This window comes from Triticum dicoccoides, chromosome 4A, assembly GCF_002162155.2.
Source record: "Triticum dicoccoides isolate Atlit2015 ecotype Zavitan chromosome 4A, WEW_v2.0, whole genome shotgun sequence".
Taxonomy (NCBI): domain Eukaryota; kingdom Viridiplantae; phylum Streptophyta; class Magnoliopsida; order Poales; family Poaceae; genus Triticum; species Triticum dicoccoides.
In genome coordinates, this window is record NC_041386.1 from 107,003,077 (window position 1) to 107,024,002 (window position 20,926).

At 45.5% G+C, this 20,926-nt stretch overlaps 1 long non-coding RNA gene across 1 annotated transcript; it reads right to left on the reverse strand.

Moving 5' to 3' along the window:
• Positions 1 to 353: 353 nt before the first annotated feature.
• LOC119288740 lies at positions 354 to 2,187 on the reverse strand. Its single transcript, XR_005141265.1, has 3 exons — positions 2,041 to 2,187; positions 1,205 to 1,953; positions 354 to 401 (listed from the first exon to the last, which is right to left on the reverse strand). It is a non-coding gene; the product is annotated as an uncharacterized LOC119288740 (long non-coding RNA).
• Between the last annotated feature and the right edge of the window lie 18,739 nt (positions 2,188 to 20,926).

The following is a 20,926-nucleotide window of genomic DNA, read 5'->3' on the forward strand; positions in this document are numbered from 1 at the left end:
CCTTCCACCCTTTACCAAGTATATAGATGCATTAATTAAATCAGAGATATTGTGATATCCCAACAAAAATCCATGTTCCAACATGGAACAAACTCCAATCTTCACCTGCAACTAACAACACTATAAGAGGGGCTGAGCAAAGCGGTAACATAGCCAAACAACAGTTTGCTAGGACAAGGTGGGTTAGAGGCTTGGGTTAACAATATGGGAAGCAAGATAAGCAAGTGGTAGGTATCGCAGCATAGGCATAGCAAAAGAGCGAGAAACTAGCAAGCAAAGATAGAAGTGATTTAGAGGGTATGGTCATCTTGCCTGAAATCCCGCAAGGAAGAAGAACGAGTCCATGAAGAAGACAAACGGACGTAGTCGAACGGATCCTCACAAACGCGACGTTATCGGAACTAACCCGAAGAAGCAACACCGGAAAGAAGCAAACACATAGTGAAAAAACATCACATAAACATCGCATGATGCACAATCAAGTATGATGCATGTCCGGTTTAATGAGGCATGGCATGGCAAAGTGCACAAACAATACTACAAGTTAAGTGGAGCTCAATATGCAACGGAGTTGCATATTGATGAAACACCACATGACTTATTTAGTTCGATCTTGTTTATGTACCCAACAATATTAAATGTTGTTAAACATGGCAAGAGGGTGAAGCAAAGTAAAACTACCTATCTAGGCAAGTTTAAATGAGGCCGGAAACAACGAACAAAAATTCCGGTAAAACCCCATATGCATATATTAGGTTTGGTACTGTTCTGCCATAAACCATATTTTAGAATTGTTAAACATGCAAAGAGATGCCACCATGTTAAACTAGGCATTTTCTACCCCGTTTACATCTAAAGTTTGTTAAGTTTGGAGCTATGGTTATTTAGTTATGAATTAAATCATTTTAACCTGGCATAGGAGCACATTTAACCAAACAACATTTTAAACATTTTAAACATGGATGAGAGCAGCATATTATGAAACTAGATGAAATTATAAGCAAGATTCATATTAAGTTTGTTTTAAACCGATGCACGGTTGTGGAGATATTAAATGCATGAATATGAAGGACTTTTCTGAAAAACTGCACTCTCTGAAAAAAAGACAAAATCACCAGATCTGAAAAAAAAATCCATTACGGGCCGAAACAAGAACTGGCCCAACATCAGGGGAAAAAAGGTGGGCGCTGGGGTTGTGCCTCACCCATGGGCCAAGCCCAGTTTGTGGAGGAGGCAGGGCAGGCCGGATCTGGCTGCTAGGCGCGTAGCTGGGCCTACTAGCCCCGCGCTCAGTCAACGCACGAGCGAGACGAGCGGGCGAACTGCTGCGGTTCTCGTTCCTGAAGAAAACAGAAACAACAACAGAACAAGGCAATGGAGAAGACAACGACAAGGGTCCTGGCGATGGGATCGAGGGGAACCGGCTGGAACGGGCGGGTCGAGTCGTCCGGCGTCGGTTCCGGGCAACGGTGGCGGGCGGAGCTCGGGTGCGGGACTCCATATCCATGGCACTGTCCAAGGTGCAGAGAGAGAGAGAGAGGTTAGAGACAGTGGGGAACCACGAAGAGGGGTCGCTGGATTGGAGGGGCGAGGGGCCGCGACCTGCGAGACTCCAACTCCGGCGAGTGTCGCGACCTGTCGGGGTCCTGGACGGCGGCTCGCGGGAGGCCACGGACGGGACGGCTCGAGGAAGAGGAACTTGACGCGCACGAGCAGTACAACAGCCGTGCTCGTTGTGAATGAAGAAGACGGGCGACGTCTCTGCAGGATCGGTCAGGGATGGGCGTACATTGCAGAGGAACCAAGGACTTGGCATCGACATCGTCTCCCTCACGGATGCAGGCGCGCGGCGATGCAGACCTTGTTCGGCGCGGAGGACGGAGCTGGATCGAAGCAGAAGAAGGCGCCGGGCGGAGAGCTTGAGGAGGCGGCGTTCATGCCGGCGGCGACCTTCTGTGGGTTACCTAAGCATGTGAGAGGGAACCAGCGGGAACAGAAGAAGAAGGGAAGGAGAAACAGTGAGCGGGGCAGAGCCATGACCTGAGTTGGGGACGATGTGGAGCGGAACTGGAGATCAGCTGGAGGTGGCGGGGCTCTGGTTGATCTGATGTTGAAAACGAGGAAGGGAGAGGTTGGCTGTGGGTTGGATCGATGGGAGGAGCTGGTGGTTGGCTGGATCGGCTGCTGGATCAGGATGGATCCCGAGAGAACAGTGGCAACGGCAGACACGGGTGGATGGAAGCGGCTCCCCTGACCTGCGGCTCCTGCCGTTGTGGCGCTGCCATGTGGGCCTGTTTCCCGATGGGTCCATCAGTCAGTGGTCGAACGGCACCCTGCCGAACGGCAGAGGATCCTCGTCCCGGGTGGATGGGACAGCTCCCCTTAAATTTAGGGTTGGACAATATATATACATCAGGTGGATTAGGTTAGGGGCTACCTTATCCCTACGATCGTAATTGGACGGTCGCGAATAAAATAGTTAGGGAGCCCAATTAACAAAACGGAGATGTTTTGTAGACGTTAGGGGATGATCCGGACCCAACGGGTGATGACTGCCCGGGTCGGGTTCGGGACAACTGCCGGACGCGCGCGAGGGGAGGTCCGATGCATTGTGCAAAGAGGGGTAGGCATGGGCCTAGGACGACTGTGGAGAGCAGTTTGGACTGAGAGAAGAGGGGAGAGAGAGACCCGGCGACTGTTTTCGGAGACCGAAAACGTTCGACGTTAGACCGGCTATAATGCCGCTATAGTTTAACGGCTGGGCTATCAAATGAACTCCGAATGCGATGAAACTTGACAGGCGGTCTATCTACACTATAATAAGACTATCTACACTATCACACACCAACTTTCATCCCATTCCGAGAACATTTTCCGGTCACTTATAAAATACTATTTCGGACATGCCGCGGGCGCGTGCAAGTGTGTCTGGGCTCAGAACGGACAACGGGGAGAACTGAAATACCCCGGACGAATGCAAGCTTTGAAAACATGATGATGCAATGCACATGATGACATGATAAGATGCAACACGCAAGAAAATGACATGGCAACGACAACGAATAGCTGGAAAACACCTGGCGCATCGGTCTCGGGGCGTTACAACACTCCACCACTACGAGAGGATCTCGTCCCGATATCTAGAATGGCACCGGAGGGAAAACATAAGAGAAAGAGAAGAGGTAAAACTAAGTTGCTTCTTGACAATCGAGTGAAACCAAAGAACCTTGAGAGGTTGAACAAATCGAAAGAAAGAATACAACGAAGATGAATGAAGTTGAAAACACTCCGTTAGAAAAGAGGAACAAGGAACATTACTAGAACCTTGTAGGTTGAAAAACATAAGAAAAGGGTGCAATGGATAAGAAGTACATGCAAGCACTCCAGTTGAAACGAGATGAAAGATTTGGTAAAATGAAAGAACTTGAGCAGCGGGCACACACTCCGGTTAAATGGATAATCACAAGAAAGAACATGATCTTTGATTAAACGAGATGATGGTTGAAAGAAGCAATATCACAATGCCTCCGAAATGAAAGAATAGAAGTTGGATCGTCGGAACAAAAGAACGGAGAAGAAGAACAGCATCTTCTATCTCAAATGAGCTTGAAAAGCATCTTTAGGAGAAAGGTTAAACGGAATTGTTGGAAAACCAACAACGAAAAGGATAAGCTTGATATGGGCATATAGAAGGCATCTCAACATTATGAGGAGACAACTTGCCACTCACGGAAAAGATTTGATTGGATTTTATATGACAAGGAGACGAGAAATTATTTCACCGGGAGGATAAATGAAGAACTTGGGTCATTTATGAGCACCATAGATAGCAACAATCCTTAGGGAAGGATTTAGGTGAAATATAACCCAAGATAACTCCAATGAAGAGATCGATGGGTTTAAAATACCTCATTCTTGATAACTTGTGAATCATGAAACACAAAGGAAAATTATCAGGAATGACATAACACCACCTCAAAAGATAAAGTAAAAAAGAATTGCACTCCGGAATGCAAGATGAAGAACAATTGAGCTTGTTTGAAAAGAATCTCAATGAACACTTCGAGAAGGAAATTAAATCCTTGATGAACCCTCATGTAGAACCTTGATGAAGAACTCCGGTAACAAAAAGGATAACGAAAAGAAAGAGAAGTTGAAAACATAAAGTGAAACCTTGTAATGATTTAGATGGATCTCCGTGATGATGAGAGCTTGGAACTCCGGGAAAAGAAAAGATAAAGCATCTCGAACTGAGAATGTGATATGATGAACCACTCCGAAAAAAGAAATTGAATAAACTCGATGAAACAAGAATAAGAATTACATTATGCTTATCCTTCACCAATTCAAATTGATGACAAGCAAACGGATTTGGCAAACTACTTATTCTTGTTGAAAGGATTAAGATAGTTATAGCGCAAACTTGGGAAGGTCTTCAACGAACCACCAATAGAATTTGAAAGAACGAAAGAATTGATATGATAACCAAGGAAGAGATCTTGAAGGAACCACCGTAAGAATTGAAAACGAACGAGGTAAAGGGGTGAATCACCGGTAAGAATTAGCAAATGAACGGAGATACATGAGAGAGTTTAGATACAAGAGAACGAAGAGATCATGAACTGATTAGAGAATATACTTGAATGATGCACCGGTAAGGTTTGGAGAATGAGAGCTGAAAGCTGGAATGAATAATTCTAAGATGACGGGCTCCGGAAAATCAAACTGAAAAGACTCCTGAATTGCTCCTGATGGGTGAAAAGAATTCCCACAATAAAAAACAATTATGAGAGGATGGCAACAAGCTAGAATCACGAATCTTGAAGAGAATGGAGCAAGATTGAGAGAAAAATCTTCTTCGGTCTTCCAATCTGAGAATGACGACGAGAAACACCACCATGAATTATTTAGACGCTCCAGAAGAATCAAAAGCGAAGAGATTGAGCCAACGATGAAAAGAATTTGAAAGATCTTGGAGAAAGACATTTGACTGATGATAATTCATTCTTACGTCAAACTTCGAAAATAAATTTGAGGATAGGTCCGAGAAAATAAGAAGAGTCAGGTAAGATCCCGGGGAAAGACCTGTGGGTTAGGGCCCACTCAAAAGAAACACCTTTGGAATGATTTTGAAGAGAGATCGCACCGGTTGAATTAAAAGGCTTGAATGAGATAACATCCTCAAAATAGCTTGAATGGATTAAGAGTGGAAACACGAATCTTCTGAGATATCTTTAGCACTCCGGAATGAAAGAATAGCAAGTGGGGAATGATTAAGAGGTGCACCGGCATGAGAAAGCATTTGAAACGAGGAAAGGATATGATCAACCAAGCTTGAATTGGTTCCACCAGAGAAGAAAAACCAATGATGAATGATGATCTTGAAGCTTCGATAGAATCTTCATGAGAATCGCCGGGTAAGGACATTGACGTAAAAGAATGGAGAGACTTCATAATCATAAGATAGATACTTGATAAAGAAATCTTAGTCCTTGAAGAAAAAGGGTGGGAGGGTGGGAAAACAAAGACAACTTAGGACGGATGAAACAAACAACGTTGAGAAGACTTTGAGTTGATCTTGCGGATGTTGAAATGAACGGATCCACTTGAAGAGAGACACGCCGGTTGAAAAGAATTGACATGACAATCTCAAGTATCATGAAGGATTGATATTCCCATAGGAGTATGAGAACATAGCTTAGGAAAGGTATGGAATCAACACTTGACATTGAAGCAACTCGAATACCACAACTCAAAAGCAAAACAAAGGATTGACTTGCAAAATAAGCCAGAACAAACATATGATAGAGATTTCGTCCGAAGTTTTTGTGGTGGGGCCTACACGGGCTCGATCATACAGCACCATCATGTACAAGGCAGTGCACATGACATACGAAGCGTCCCCGAGTCAGCATAGCCAAGGACTCTTTAAGACACAATGAGACCACTGTAAAACAAACCGTGGAAAGGCGGACCACTAGACGTCGAACCCCAATTTCATATCATACATCTGTCGGAAAGATATCCTACGAGCTACTTGAATTCCCACTTAAAAACTCCCGAAACTTTCCGGTTATGCAATCAGGTGTTGGGGATACAGGGGAAGCATAATATCTCACCCAAAACTAGCAAAACCTACATCCAGCTGTATCCATCCTTCAACACATAACCAAGAAACCTTCGGAAATCATTTACCTCAACCTTCGAAAAGCATCCGTTATACGAGTTATGGCAATACTCCCGAACTCCCGCCCCAGTACTAGGTGGCGTCGAGGTTATCTCACCAACAACTACATAAAAGAGATTTTCGATATCGGCGAAACTCAGGTATTCTAGAATTGCAACGATAAAATTGTGACGACAACACCTCGGAGCTCAAATCCCCGGGACACTGCCACAACCCCTAAATGTCAGGAGGCACCAAGAACAATGTTCTCGTCACAAAGCCATCGGAACGATTCCAAGATACCCGCGTGATCCTAAATTTTTTTAGTGAAATTTGAGGAGAGAAAAGTCAAAACTATACATCAGGATGCCTCACCAGAGCGACGAAGAGACTGAGGAGTAAAAAGAATCCTACTCTCCGATATATATAAACCTAAAAGACTCAAAACATTTTTTCTAGACTCAACAACGCTAGCGATTCGATCAAGCAGGGGCCTCCTAAGGTCGGGGAAGGCTCTGATTACCAACTTGTAACGCCCTCGATGCGGCTATATCTCCCACATGTCGAAGAACGACTTAGAGGCATAAATGCATTGAAAGCAATGTCGCAAGTGAGGTAATCTTCACACAACCCATGTAATACATGAGGGAAAAAGATACATAGTTGGCTTACAATCGCCACTTCACACAATTACAAGAATAAAGCTGTTGACACACGAACATGTCACGTGTACCCTCGACGCCGGGGGTGATGCACCGCAGCTCACGTCGAAGGAGACCCGACCGACAGCGCGATACGCAAGACAGTCGGCGGGCGCTTTTGCAGACCCGAAACCCCGCGCACCCGGGAGGGACCCCATCAGGGATTGCGGCGGCTATGGGCTGCCCTAGGTCGATTCGCTCGCCCCTAGAGCCTCGGGATTCGCAGCTCTCAAACACGAAGAACAGCGAAGAACGAGAGAGAAAAACGGTGGAGAGATAAAACGTAGATGAAAAAGTAGTATATTGATTTGTTCGATTGTGTGTTGTTCAATCGGCCGTCACCCCTAGGTATATAAGAGGCGGCTGGACTTCCCTTGCAAGGAAAAGGCTTGGATTCACGTTCAAAACCCTAGTCAAATTCGGATTGGTTTTGTCCGAACTTTCCAAAACTGTTCGGTTTAAACTGGCTGCACCTTGCGGATTCTTTTTGTGGTGGTAAACGATCTCGGATGGAAACGAGCCCAAAAGCAATCTTGACCGTTTCGACGAGACAAACAACTTTCATGTTGAACGTTTTTCGATTTGAGGCCATCTTCTGGGGCAAAACGGTCACGCAGAACACCTGTTTGCTTGCGCTACCCATCAGACCTATGTCTGGTGGGGCGCGCCACATCTCATCTCGTGACAGAGCTGCACTCCAATAACTCTAACTTTTGCATACGAACTCGGATTGGAACGATTTTTATATCAAAATCGATCGTTTCGACGAGACGCACAACTTCCGTGTAAGACATTTCTCCATCCAAGATCGTCTGAATTAGCTTCTGAGCCCATCTTCAGCTTCTCGTCGGCTTGACTATCACAACCTCCACCCGACAGGCCTTCCACCCGGGTAAGATTTCCGCACCGACAAGGTTTCACCCCGACAAGGTTTTTACACCGGCAAGGGTTCCTCCCTAGCTCGGCAAGGTTTCTACCCCGGCAAGAGTTCCTCCTCAGCAAGGTTTCTACCCCGGCAAGAGTTCCTCCTCGGCAAGGTTTCTCCCTCGGCAAGATTTCCACGCCGGCAAGCGCTCACATCGGCAAGGTTTTACCCCGGCAAGGTTTCATTCAGCCGGCAAAGGCCGAATACTTTCTCACTTAGGGCTGGCCCGCGAAGTGTTACCTCTAACTTTTGCATACGAACCCGGATTCGTGACCATGCCAAAATCTGGTGTCAACACATGCCCCCCTGTTTTTCGGCAAAGCTTGTGCGCTGAAAAATAACTTGTATTGTGTTTGTTCTAAGGACGATGTCAATACTCCATCGGCCATTTATTTTCCTCAGGACGATAATCAGGTATCGGCCATGTTTGTGCTAAGGGCGATCGTCATATATCGGCCATTGCCCACTTAGGCTTCTTGCCACACACTTGGGTGATATTTCTTCAAGTACTTGCCATTGAGAGCTCGAGGTAACAGTGCCCCTTGTACGGATTCCACCAAATAAGAGTTTCCGGGAACTATTCTTGCAATTCTAAAAGGACCTTCCCAACTTGGAGACCACTTTCCGAATTTTCTGTCTCTTGAACCAATCGGGAGAATTACTTTCCAGACGAGATCGCCAACTTGAAAATTCTTCAACTTAACCTTCTTATTGTAAGCCCTTGCTACCCTCAACTTGTCCCTCTCTATGGCCCTCAAAGCAGCCAAACGTTTATCGGCAACCTCATCAATATTGTCCATCATCAAGTTATAAAAGTCTACTGCCGATAAATCATTTTGTTTGGCTATTCTCAAAGCATTCAAATTCACTTGCACCGGTAAAACAGCCTCTTGACCGTATACTAGCTCATATGGAGTCACCTTCATAGCACCATGCCTTGAGATCCTATGTGCCCACAAAGCTTCAGACAATAACTCATGCCATCTCCTTGGATTATCCTCAATATTCTTCTTGATGAGCTTAATTAAAATTTTATTGCTAGACTCAGCTTGTCCATTGGCTTGGGCATAATATGGAGAGGAATTGAGCAATTTTATGTTATAAGATTCGACAAATTCTATAACTTGGTGTGACATGAAAGAGGAGCCTTGATCTGTAGTCAATGTTTGAGGAATGCCGAATCTATGAATAATGTGCTCGGTTATGAATTTAATCACCTCCGTATGTGTCATGTTCTTGAGAGGTACTGCTTCAGACCATTTAGTGAAATAATCGCTTGCCACCAATACGAACCGATGCCCCTTTGAGGAATACGGATGAATTTGTCCAATAAAGTCTAAACCCCATCCTCTGAAAGGCCACGGCTTGATAATGGGATGTAACATAGCAACAGGAGCCAACTGAATATCACCAAATTTTTGACAAGCTTCACACCCTTTGTAATATCTGAAGCAATCATTAATCATAGTCAGCCAATAAAATCCAGCACGTCGTAGCAACCATTTCATCTTGGGAGCCGATTGATGAGTGCCACAAATACCTTCATGGACCTCCCCCATAGCAACTCTCGCTTGGTCCTCGTCCAAGCACTTTAGAAGAACATCATCAACCGTTCGGCGTTAGAGATCATCATCTCTCATTGTATACTTGAAAGCCATCCGCCGAATAGCCCTGTCCACCCTTCTACTAGGATCACACAAATAATCAACAATGGGTTTCTTCCAGTCTTGACTTTCTCCTGCATTGAATATTTCATTAGTGGCCGAAACGGTGGGCTCCGGTTCGGCCTCCCCTACGTCGGCAAGACTAGACATCGGCTTTTCAGAAATATGAAACACGCCATGATCAACATGGTAGCCGGATGCCTGTTGTGCCAACTCATTTGCTTTCCAATTGTCATGCCTAGATATATGAGCAATGCTAAAGCAATCCAAAGTAGAAATTACATCTAGACATTTATTAAGATAAACATTAAGTGATTCATCCAAACACTGAAAGACTTTGGATATTTGCTGCACCACTAGTAACGAATCACCCTAAGCCTCAATATGTGTAACACCTATAGCAAGCAACATCTCTAAACCGAATAACAATGCTTCATATTTGGCTTGATTATTTGTGCAAAAATATTCTAAGCGGCATGAGGCTTCAAAAACAGCACCATGAGGAGATATGTAAACAATACCAACACCTTGGCCATTGCTACAAACTGAACCATCAAAATATAATCTCCATGGTACTAATGAGACAAGGTTTATATCAATGTCATACTTGTCATCAATCCGATGTTCAACAATAAATTTAGCAACGATTTGGCCTTTCATGGATTTTAGAGATTCATAAGCCAAATCATATTCAACCAAAGCATAAGCCCACTTGCCAATTCTACCACTAAGAATTGGCCTATGCAACATGTATTTAATGACATCGGTTTGACAAGCTACTATACAAGCACTCGGCACTAAATAATGTCTCAATTTTGTGCAAGCATAATATAAGCATAGACATAGTTTCTCAATAAATGTATACCTTGTCTCGGCGTCCAACAAGCATCTGCTCAAATATGTAATAACATGCTCTTTTCCCTCGGTTTCTTGAGTCAAAACAGCACCAATAACTCCTTCTTCTGCTGCAATGTAAAGCCTGAAGGGTTCCCTATGCTTGGGTGCTTTCATCACCGGAGGAGTGCACAAATAATTCTTGATCATATCAAATGCTTCTTGCTGTTTTGCCCCCCAAGTGAAATCAGCATCATTCTTTAACCGAAGGATAGGAGTAAACACATCAACCTTCCCTGACAAATTAGCTATGAACCTCCTCAAGTAATTGACCTTGCCAAGGAACTTTTGCATATCTCTCTTGCATCTTGGAGCTTCCACTTTCTGTATGGCCTCTATCTTTTTGGGATCAATCTCTATGCCGTCTTCATGGATAATGAAACCCAAAAACTTACCAGCCGACACACCGAATTCACACTTCAAAGGATTCATCTTCAGTCCATACTTTTTCATTCTTTCAAAAGATAAACGCAAATCGGCCAAGTGGGATTCAAAAACATCCAATTTGACAATAATATCATCAATATAAACTTCAAGTATGACACCGAGTAAATCATGAAAAATCAAATTCATAGCCCTTTGATATGTGGCGCCAGCATTTTTTAATCCAAATGTCATCACTATCCATTCGAATAAACCAAGGAAACCAGGGCATCGGAAAGCTGTTTTGGACATGTCCTCTTCGGCCATAAAAATTTGATTATACCCGGCATTACCATCAAGAAAGCTAATAACTTTATGTCCAGAAGCATCATTAATAAGCATATCGGCTATTGGCATGGGATACTCATCTTTGGGTGTAGCCCTATTCAAATCTCTGAAGTCAATGCATACTCTCAACTTGCTGGATCCTTTCTTTTCCACTGGGACAATGTTAGAAATCCACTCGGCATACCTGCAAGGTCTAATAAAATTAGCTTTAAGCAAACGACCGATCTCTTCCTTGATCCGGTCATATGTTTTTGGATTAAACTTTCTGGCCGATTGTTTATATGGTCTAAAACCGGCCTTTATAGGTAACCGATGCTCCACTAGCTCTCGGCTTAAACCTGGCATCTCATGATATTCCCACGCAAAGCAACAGACATATTCTTTCAACTGCTCGATCAACTTAGCTTTATGATCGGCTCTTAAATTTGCATTTACAAATGTCGGCCTAGGAGTTGAACCATCTCCTATATATATCTCTTCTAATGGATCGGCCGATGTAAAACCTTGTTCTAATTTATCCATATCATCTAACTCTTCTCTGGACTCATACATATCGTTCTCATTGGACCGATATTCTACAAGTCGCTTTTGTAACCACTCTGAGTTAGGATCCATTTAAACATATCATACCTTGGAGCCGATTGCATTCAGTCGGCTTTAAAGAGACGGGCACGAAACCATTCTTGGTTGCGCTGAGAAAATCGAATTCTGACAAGTCATGTCCCGTCAAGCAAGTAGCATTTGGGTGTTGCCAATCCACCGATGCCTCGGCCAAAGCAACACATGCCGAGTTATCCGCATGAATGACTTCCACTTCATCATCAACCCACTGGATCAAAAACTGGTGCATAGTGCATGGCACGCACTGGTTTGCATGAACTCAATCACGGCCTAGTATGACATTGTAGTTACCTTGCACCTCAGCGACAAAGAATGCAGTAGCCAAAGTTTTACTTCCCACCGTGAGCTCCACATACATCACACCTTTGGCTTCAGTTTTCTCTTTGCCTTCAAATCCATTGAGCACCATGTTGGTCTTTATCAACTCTTCATCATGCAGCCCCAATTTTTTGAATACCGAATACGGCATAAGATTCACCATAGCACCACCATCAACAAGCATCCGAGTGAGCGGTGATCCATTGATATGACCTCTGAGATACAACGGTTTCAGATGCATTACTGGGTCTTTTGGCTTCTCGAATATTGCATTTTTAGGGCCAAAATCCAGCTGAGCCACCTCCCCTTCCTCATCTATAGCTCGAAACTCAGCAGGTAAGTAATACACCATATTGATATCCATACCTTCATGAACCGACGTAGACTCATAGTCCAACATATCATCCTCTTCTTCAATTGCATCCACCGATTTTGAAATTTGTCCAAGTGAAGGAGAAGTAAGAAGTGTCGCAGACGATGCAATAGTTGTCGCATCGTCCTCCTTTGGTGGCGCAGGTGCTGCTGTGATAGGTGTAGAAGCGACTGCATCTTGTATTTGTTTAGGCCTCCACACTTGTTTTGTAGGCACCATGGGCCGAGTGTCATTGAACAACTTATCCCTCTGCTTCTCGGCTTCTTGTTTTGTCATCTCTTGACTCCTTAACCTCTGTAATTTCCTCTTTTGTGTTTTTGTCAGCCCTGGAGGACACCACTTTGGCTGAGTGTATTTAGGATCCCTCATCTTTACTTGGCTGGTGTTTCCTTCAAGGTCATTAGCCGAGTACTTTGGTGCGATAGCAAGTATCGGCTCAGTCGGATCGTTATGCATAATCGGCTGTTGTATGGCGAATGTTTCGGTGCCCAAGATGAGTGAGTCGGCATCGATTTTTTCCTTGCCTTTGCTCGACTCGACCGTTATAGCACTTGGCGACTTAACATACCATTCTTGCTTGCCGACCCTTTTTTGATTATCTTGCACTGGCCGATTAACACTATTGTTCAAACAGCCTCGTGTGGGATAAGAAAGTCTCTCATGAACGGACCTCCTTGGTTCTGCCCAACCCGGATGAAAAGCATAAGGGGCCATTGGGGGCTGCCTCCATCCTCCATTGAAATCCCCCACGTAGTATGGCACATAGGGGGGTGGCGGCATCCATGGTCTTGGCGCCCACGACCCATATGGCCTTGCATGATGCTGAAATTCTTCCCGAGGAGGCGACCTTGAGCGCTTCCAATTTGATGACCGGTTAGAGCTAGAACCGGCCGCATGATTGGCATACTTGGATAACAACATATCAAAAGTTGGCTTGATTTTCTTGCGCTGCACTTTTGCCTCATTCCTCTTCCACTTGCCAACTTCTGGACTTTTGGGCTTGAGAAATTTAACACGAGTATTTTCTTGCGCTTGCGGTTGCCCCCCGAGTGTAGGATTCTTGATGGTGATTTTGATTGTCTCCTTGCCACAGGGTTGCTTGTCAAGCACAACCTGTCTCCCCAAGACCTTGTCGCCCTCCTTGTCTTTCCTGGGCTCACCAACAATGACATTAGTTTTATTAGCAGATTCGGCAACCTCCGGCCGAATGAGTAGCTTCTTTCCCTCCAAATCCATGGTATTCATTGGAAAGGCTGTTTATCAACTTGCATCCCAGAAAAGTTCAATCGTCCGTCATTAATGGCCGATTGTATCTGCCGTCGAAAAACATTGCAATCCTTAGTAGCATGAGAAAAATAATTATGATATTTGCAATAAGCGCGCCGTTTCAGCTCTTCAAACGGCGGTAAAGTATGAGATATTCTAATAATCTTAGCCTGTAGCAAAGCATCAAATATTTTATCACACTTAGCAATGTTAAAAGTAAACTTCATCTCTTCATCACAATTCTTATGAATCGGTTTCAGATCATTGCAAGTAAAGGGTTTGGCCTTAGATGGCCAAACAAATTCAGTAGAAAAAACATCACCCTCATCGTCCGAGTGATCACTATCATATTCCACCATATTCATCTTTGGACGATCGGCTTTGTATCTATGCACTTCTCTGAGGTCTTTGCTTCGACTTTCCTGAGCCAAAGCCCTTTGTAAGACTTGGTTGATATTTAAGAACTCATAGCCTTCTAGCTTTTCTCTAATGGGAGTTCTCAAACCACTCAGCACTAGGTCTGCCAAGTCCCTCTCGGTTATCACCAAACTAAAACACCGGTTTTTTGTTTCTCTGAATCTCTTGACGTAATCGGAGACCGATTCATCATGCTTCTGTTTAACCGATGTTAGATGTGACAACTTGAGTTCATTGTCGCCGCTATAAAAGTGATCATGAAACTTCTGCTCTAGCTGCGACCAAACCCTAATGGAACCATGGGGTAAAGAAGAAAACCATGAAAATGCGGTACCAGTTAATGATAAAGGAAATAAACGCACTTTCAATTCATTCAATGAGCCGGCCTCACCCAATTGTGCTAAATACTGACTAACATGCTCCCATGTGGTTTTTGTGCCTTCTCCATTAAACTTAACAAAATCTGGAATTTTATATCCTGGAGGGCACTGGATGGCATCAAAGTACTCAGGGTACGACTTTTGGTAAATCCGATTCCGAGGTAACTCAACTCCAAAATTCTCTCGAAGCATCTTAGCCATCTCCTCTCTAAGATTAGCTAGACCATCATCCATAGTGGACGATGAAGCTTGTGGCAGTGGCATAGGAGGAGTAGGGTTACTAAGAATTGTGGCATGTATGTCGACCCATAATTTGGTAGTGGTCGAGTGGTTGTAGCTGTAGGTAGGGTTTGGTTCGGCGTTGCCACCGAACCTGGCATGCTCATAATAGGGTTGATGGGTGCAGTCACAATCTGATTTGTTTGGGTAGGATAATAAGCCATCGGCACAGGAGGCGCCGATGCAATAGGTAAATCCAGATTAGGGTTTTGCACACTAGCCGCTACACCATTATTACCACTAGACGATTGAGATGTATTCTTCTGAGCATTAGTATTTTCTATGAAAGTTTGGTAGACTAGATTTCAATCTCAGCGCACCGCTCAGGAGAAAAGGCAGTACTTACAGAGGGTTTAACCTGCTCGGCTTGAAGAGGAGGGAACTTGATTTCTTCAATCGGACTGATGTTGCCTTGGCGATCCTTCTTGAACTTTGCAAGGAACTCCTGCAAGTCCTTCTCCTTGCGTGCCTTCTTCTACTCCTCATAAACTTGGCGATGATCGGCTGATATCTCATCAAGACTGGGCTTAATGATGTTATCGGCGTCTACCTAAGATGGCTTGGGAATATCAGACATGGTGGATGATGACGATTGATCTTCGATCCCCAGCGGAGTCACCAAAAAGTGTGTTGACACACGAACACGTCACGTGTACCCTCGACGCCGGGGTTGATGCACCGCAGCTCACGTCGAAGGAGACCCGACCGACAGCGCGATACGCAAGACAGTCGGCGGGCGCTTTTGCAGACCCGAAACCCCGCGCACCCGGGAGGGACCCCGTCAGGGATTGCGGCGGCTATGGGCTGCCCTAGGTCGATTTGCTCGCCCCTAGAGCCTCGGGATTCACAGCTGTCAAACACGAAGAACAGCGAAGAACGAGAGAGAAAAACGGTGGAGAGATAAAACGTAGATGAAAAAGTAGTATATTGATTTGTTCGATTGTGTGTTGTTCAATCGGCCGTCACCCCTAGGTATATAAGAGGCGGCTGGACTTCCCTTGCAAGAAAAAGGCTTGGATTCACGTTCAAAACCCTAGTCAAATTCGGATTGGTTTTGTCTGAACTTTCCAAAACTGTTCGGTTTAAACTGGCTGCACCTTGCGGATTCTTTTTGTGGTGGTAAACGATCTCAGATGGAAACGAGCCCAAAAGCAATCTTGACCATTTCGACGAGACGAACAACTTTCATGTTGAACGTTTTTCGATTTGAGGCCATCTTCTGGGCCAAAACGGTCACGCAGAACACCTGTTTGCTCGCGCTACCTATCAGACCTATGTCTGGTGGGGTGCGCCACATCTCGCCTCGTGTGCACTCCGATAACTTTAACTTTTGCATATGAACTCGGATTGGGACGATTTTTATATCAAAATCGATCGTTTCGACGAGACGCACAACTTCCGTGTAAGACATTTCTCCATCCAAGATCGTCTGAATTAGCTTCTGAGCCCATCTTCAGCTTCTCGTCGGCTTGACTATCACAACCTCCACGCCGGCAGGCCTTCCACCGGGTAAGCTTTCCGCACCGACAAGGTTTCACCCCGGCAAGGTTTTTACATCGGCAAGGGTTCCTCCCTAGCTCGGCAAGGCTTCTACCCCGGCAAGAGTTCCTCCTCAGCAAGGTTTCTACACCGGCAAGAGTTCCTCCTCGGCGAGGTTTCTCCCTCGGCAAGGTTTCCACGCCGGCAAGCCCTCACATCGGCAAGGTTTTACCCTAGCAAGGTTTCATTCAACCGGCAAAGGCCGAATACTTTCTCACTCAGGGCCGGCCCGCGAAGTGTTGCCTCTAACTTTTGCATACGAACCCGGATTCGCGACCATGCCAAAATCTGGTGTCAACAAAAGCATTACATCACCAGATACAATCAAGGTCCGACTACGGAACCCAAAATGAAAGAAGACTACCCCAAATGCTACATAGATCCCCGATCGTCCCAACTAGGCTCCACTACTGATCAACTGGAAACGGAACAACATAACGAACACGATCTTCATCGAGCTCCTCCTTGAGCTCGGTTGCGTCACCTGCACGGTTTCATCGGCACCTGCAAACTGGTTTTGGAAGTATCTGTGAGTCACGGGGACTCAGCAATCTCACACCCTCGCGATCAAGACTATTTAAGCTTATAGGAAGGGTAAAGGTATGATGTGGAGCTGCAGCAAGCGACTAGCATATATGGTGGCTAACATACGCAAATGAGAGCGATAAGAGAAGGCAAAGGCACGGTCGAACAACTATGATCAAGAAGTGATCCTAGAATAACCTACGTCAAGCATTACTCCAACACCATGTTCACTTCCCGGACTCCGCCGAGAGGAGACCATCACGGTTACACACGCGATTGATGCATTTTAATTAAGTTAAGTTTCAGGTTTTCTACAACCGGACATTAACAAATTCCCATCTGCCCATAACCGCGGGGACGGCTTTCGAAAGATCAAATCCCTGCAGGGGTGTCCCAACTTAGCCCATCACAAGCTCTCACGGTCAACGAAGGATATTCCTTCTCCCAAGACAATCCGATCAGACTCGGCATCTCGGTTACAAGACATCCTCGACAATGGTAAAACAAGTCCAGCAAAGCCACCCAGGTGTGCCGACAAATCCCGATAGGAGCTGCACATATCTCGTTCTCAGGGCACACCGGATAGGTCAAGCTACGAGTAAAACCAGCCCTCAAGTTGCCCCGAGGTGGCCCTGCAGGCTGCCCATTTCGGACCAACACTCAGAGGAGCACTGGCCTAGGGGGGGGTAAATAAAGATGACCCTTGAGTCTGCAGAACCCAAGGGAAAGAAAAGGCTAGGTGGCAAATGGTAGAACCAATGTTGGGCCTTGCTGGAGGAGTTTTATTCAAGGCGAACTGTCAAGGGGTTCCCATTATAACCCAACCATGTAAGGAACGAAAAATCAAGGAACATAACACCGGTATGACGTAAACTAGGGCGGCAAGAGTGGAAAAAAACACCAGGCATAAGGCCGAGCCTTCCACCCTTTACCAAGTATATAGATGCATTAATTAAATAAGACATATTGTGATATCCCAACAAAAATCCATGTTCCAACATGGAACAAACTCCAATCTTCACCTGCAACTAACAACGCTATAAGAGGGGTTGAGCAAAGCGGTAACATAGCCAAACACGGTTTGCTAGGACAAGGTGGGTTAGAGGCTTGGCTTAACAATATGGGAGGCAATATAAGCAAGTGGTAGGTATCGCAGCATAGGCATAGCAAAAGAGCAAGCAACTAGCAAGCAAAGATAGAAGTGATTTCGAGGGTATGGTCATCTTGCCTGAAATCCTACAAGGAAGAAGAACGAGTCCACGAAGAAGACAAACGGACGTAGTCGAACGGATCCTCACAAACGCGACGTTATCGGAACTAACCCGAAGAAGCAACACCGGAAAGAAGCAAACACATAGTGAAAAAACATCACATAAACATGGCATGATGCACAATCAAGTATGATGCATGTCCGGTTTAATGAGGCATGGCATGGCAAAGTGCACAAACAATACTACAAGTTAAGTGGAGCTCAATATGCAACGGAGTTGCATATTGACGAAACACCACATGACTTATTTAGTTCGATCTTGTTTATGTACCCAACAATATTAAATGTTGTTAAACATGGCAAGAGGGTGAAGCAAAGTAAAACTACCTATCTAGGCAAGTTTAAATGAGGCCAGAAACAACGAACAACAATTCCGGTAAAACCCCATATGCATATATTAGGTTTGGTACTATTCTGCCCTAAACCTTATTTTAGAATTGTTAAACATGCAAAGAGATGCCACCATGTTAAACTAGGCATTTTTCTAACCCATTTACATATAAAGTTTGTTAAGTTTGGAGCTACGGTTATTTAGTTATGAATTAAATCATTTTAACCTGGCATAGAAGCAAATTAAACCAAAAAACATTTTAAACATTTTAAACATGGATGAGAGTAGCATATTATGAAGCTAGATGAAATTCTAAGCAAGTTTCATATTAAGTTTGTTTTAAACCGATGCACGGCTGTGGAGATATTAAATGCATGAATATGAAGGACTTTTTTGAAAAACTGCACTCTCTGAAAAAAAGACAAAATCACCACATCTGAAAAAAAATCCATTACGGGCCGAAACAAGAACTGGCCCAACATCAGGGAAAAAAGGGTGGCGCTGGGGGTGTGCCTCACCCATGGGCCAGGCCCAGTTTGTGGAGGAGGCAGGGCAGGCCGGATCTGGCTGCTAGGAGCGCAGCTGGGCTTGCTAGCCCCGCGCTCGGTCAACGCACAAAAGAGACGAGCGGGCGAACTACCGCGGTTCTCGTTCCTGAAGAAAATAGAAACAGCAGCAGAACAAGGCATGGAGAAGACAACGACAAGGGTCCTGGCGACGGGATCGACAGGAACCGGCCGCAACGGGCGGGTCAAGTCGTCCGGCGTCGGTTCCGGGCAATGGTGGCGGGCGGAGCTCGGGTGTGGGACTCCATATCCATGGCGCTGTCCAAGGTGCAGAGAGAGAGAGAGAGGTTAGAGACAGTGGGGAACCACGAAGAAGGGTCGCTGGATTGGAGGGGCGAGGGGCCGCGACCTGCGAGACTCCAACTCCGGCGAGTGGCACGGCCTGTCGGGGTCCTGGACGGCGGCTCGTGGGAGGCCATGGATGGGATGGCTCGATGAAGAGGAACTTGACGCGCGCGAGCAGGACAGCAGCCGTGCTCGCTGTGAACGAAGAAGACGGGCGGCGTCTCTGTAGAATCGGTCGGGGATGGGCGTACATTGCAGAGGAACCAGGGACTTGGCATCAACGTCGTCTCCCTCAGGGATGCAGGCGCGCGGTGATGCAGACCTTGTTCGGCACGGAGGACGGAGCTGGATCGAAGCAGAAGAAGGCCCCGGGCGGAGAGCTTGAGGAGGCGGCGTTCATGCCGGCGGTGACCTTCTGTGGGTTCCCTGAGAAGACGGGAAGCATGTGAGAGGGAACCAGCGGGAACATAAGAAGAAGGGAAGGAGAAACAGTGAGCAGGGCAGAGCCATGACCTGAGTTGGGGACGATGTGGAGCGGAACTGGAGATCAGCTGGAGGTGGCGGGGCTCTGGTTGATCTGATGTTGAAAACGAGGAAGGGAGAGGTTGGCTGCGGGCTGGATCGATGGGAGGAGCTGGTGGTTGGCTAGATCGGCTGCTGGATCAAGATGGATCCCGAGAGAACAGTGGCGGCGGCGGACACGGGTGGATGGGACAGCTCCCCTCAAATTTAGGGTTGGACAATATATATACATCAGGTGGATTAGGTTAGGGGCTACCTCATCCCTACGATCGCAATCGGACGGCCGCGAATAAAATAGTTAGGGAGCCCAATTAACAAAATGGAGATGTTTTGTAGACGTTAGGGGATGATCCGGACCCAACGGTGATGACTGCTCGGGTCGGGTTCGGGACAACTGTCGGACGCGCGCGAGGGGGAGCAAGACATCTAAGGGAAGGAAATCCTTGAATTCATTGCACATCTTTACCTTTGGGTACATGTCTATATCCAATGGGGTACTTAGTACTCACTCTCTACATGCCATCCTAGTCTTGGTACTCATGTGGTTTCTTTTGTTTGCTCTGGCTAGTAGGTGTATCTGTGTTATCTAACCTTGTTTACTCGGGTTCATTCCTTCCTAAGCCAACTCAAGACCACAAGGTAAGTATATGCATCACAGTCATGTGCATGAGGATTTCTTGCTGATGTACATACTGTTTGCAAGAAGGACTCATGAGCATGAAGGTACATTTCCTATACTCACATCATTTGCTCTGATGCATATAGCCAAGATACATGTAACACATTGCTTACTATGTCATGCTTATGCATTCACATGCTCCTATATTCCATATTTACATGATTGCATACATGTAGGGGGCCTATGCATGTTACATGTCTTTCCAAAACTTTACTTGTTATTTTCTATATCTTTATCTAAGGCTTTGATGAATGTTGTCATCAATTATCAAAAAGGGGGGAGATTGAAAGCACAAGTGCTCCCTGGGTGACTTTGGTAATTAATGTCAACATATCTCTTGTTGGACCAATACTTCTACCTAGTATGTTTCAGATAAGTTCAACAATGGAGTGGCATGGACTAGAGGATGTGGAACCCCTTCAAGATGCTGAGGACAAAGGATTGGCTCAAGCTCAAAGCTCAGGACTCTACATTTTATTTTAGTGATCCAAGAT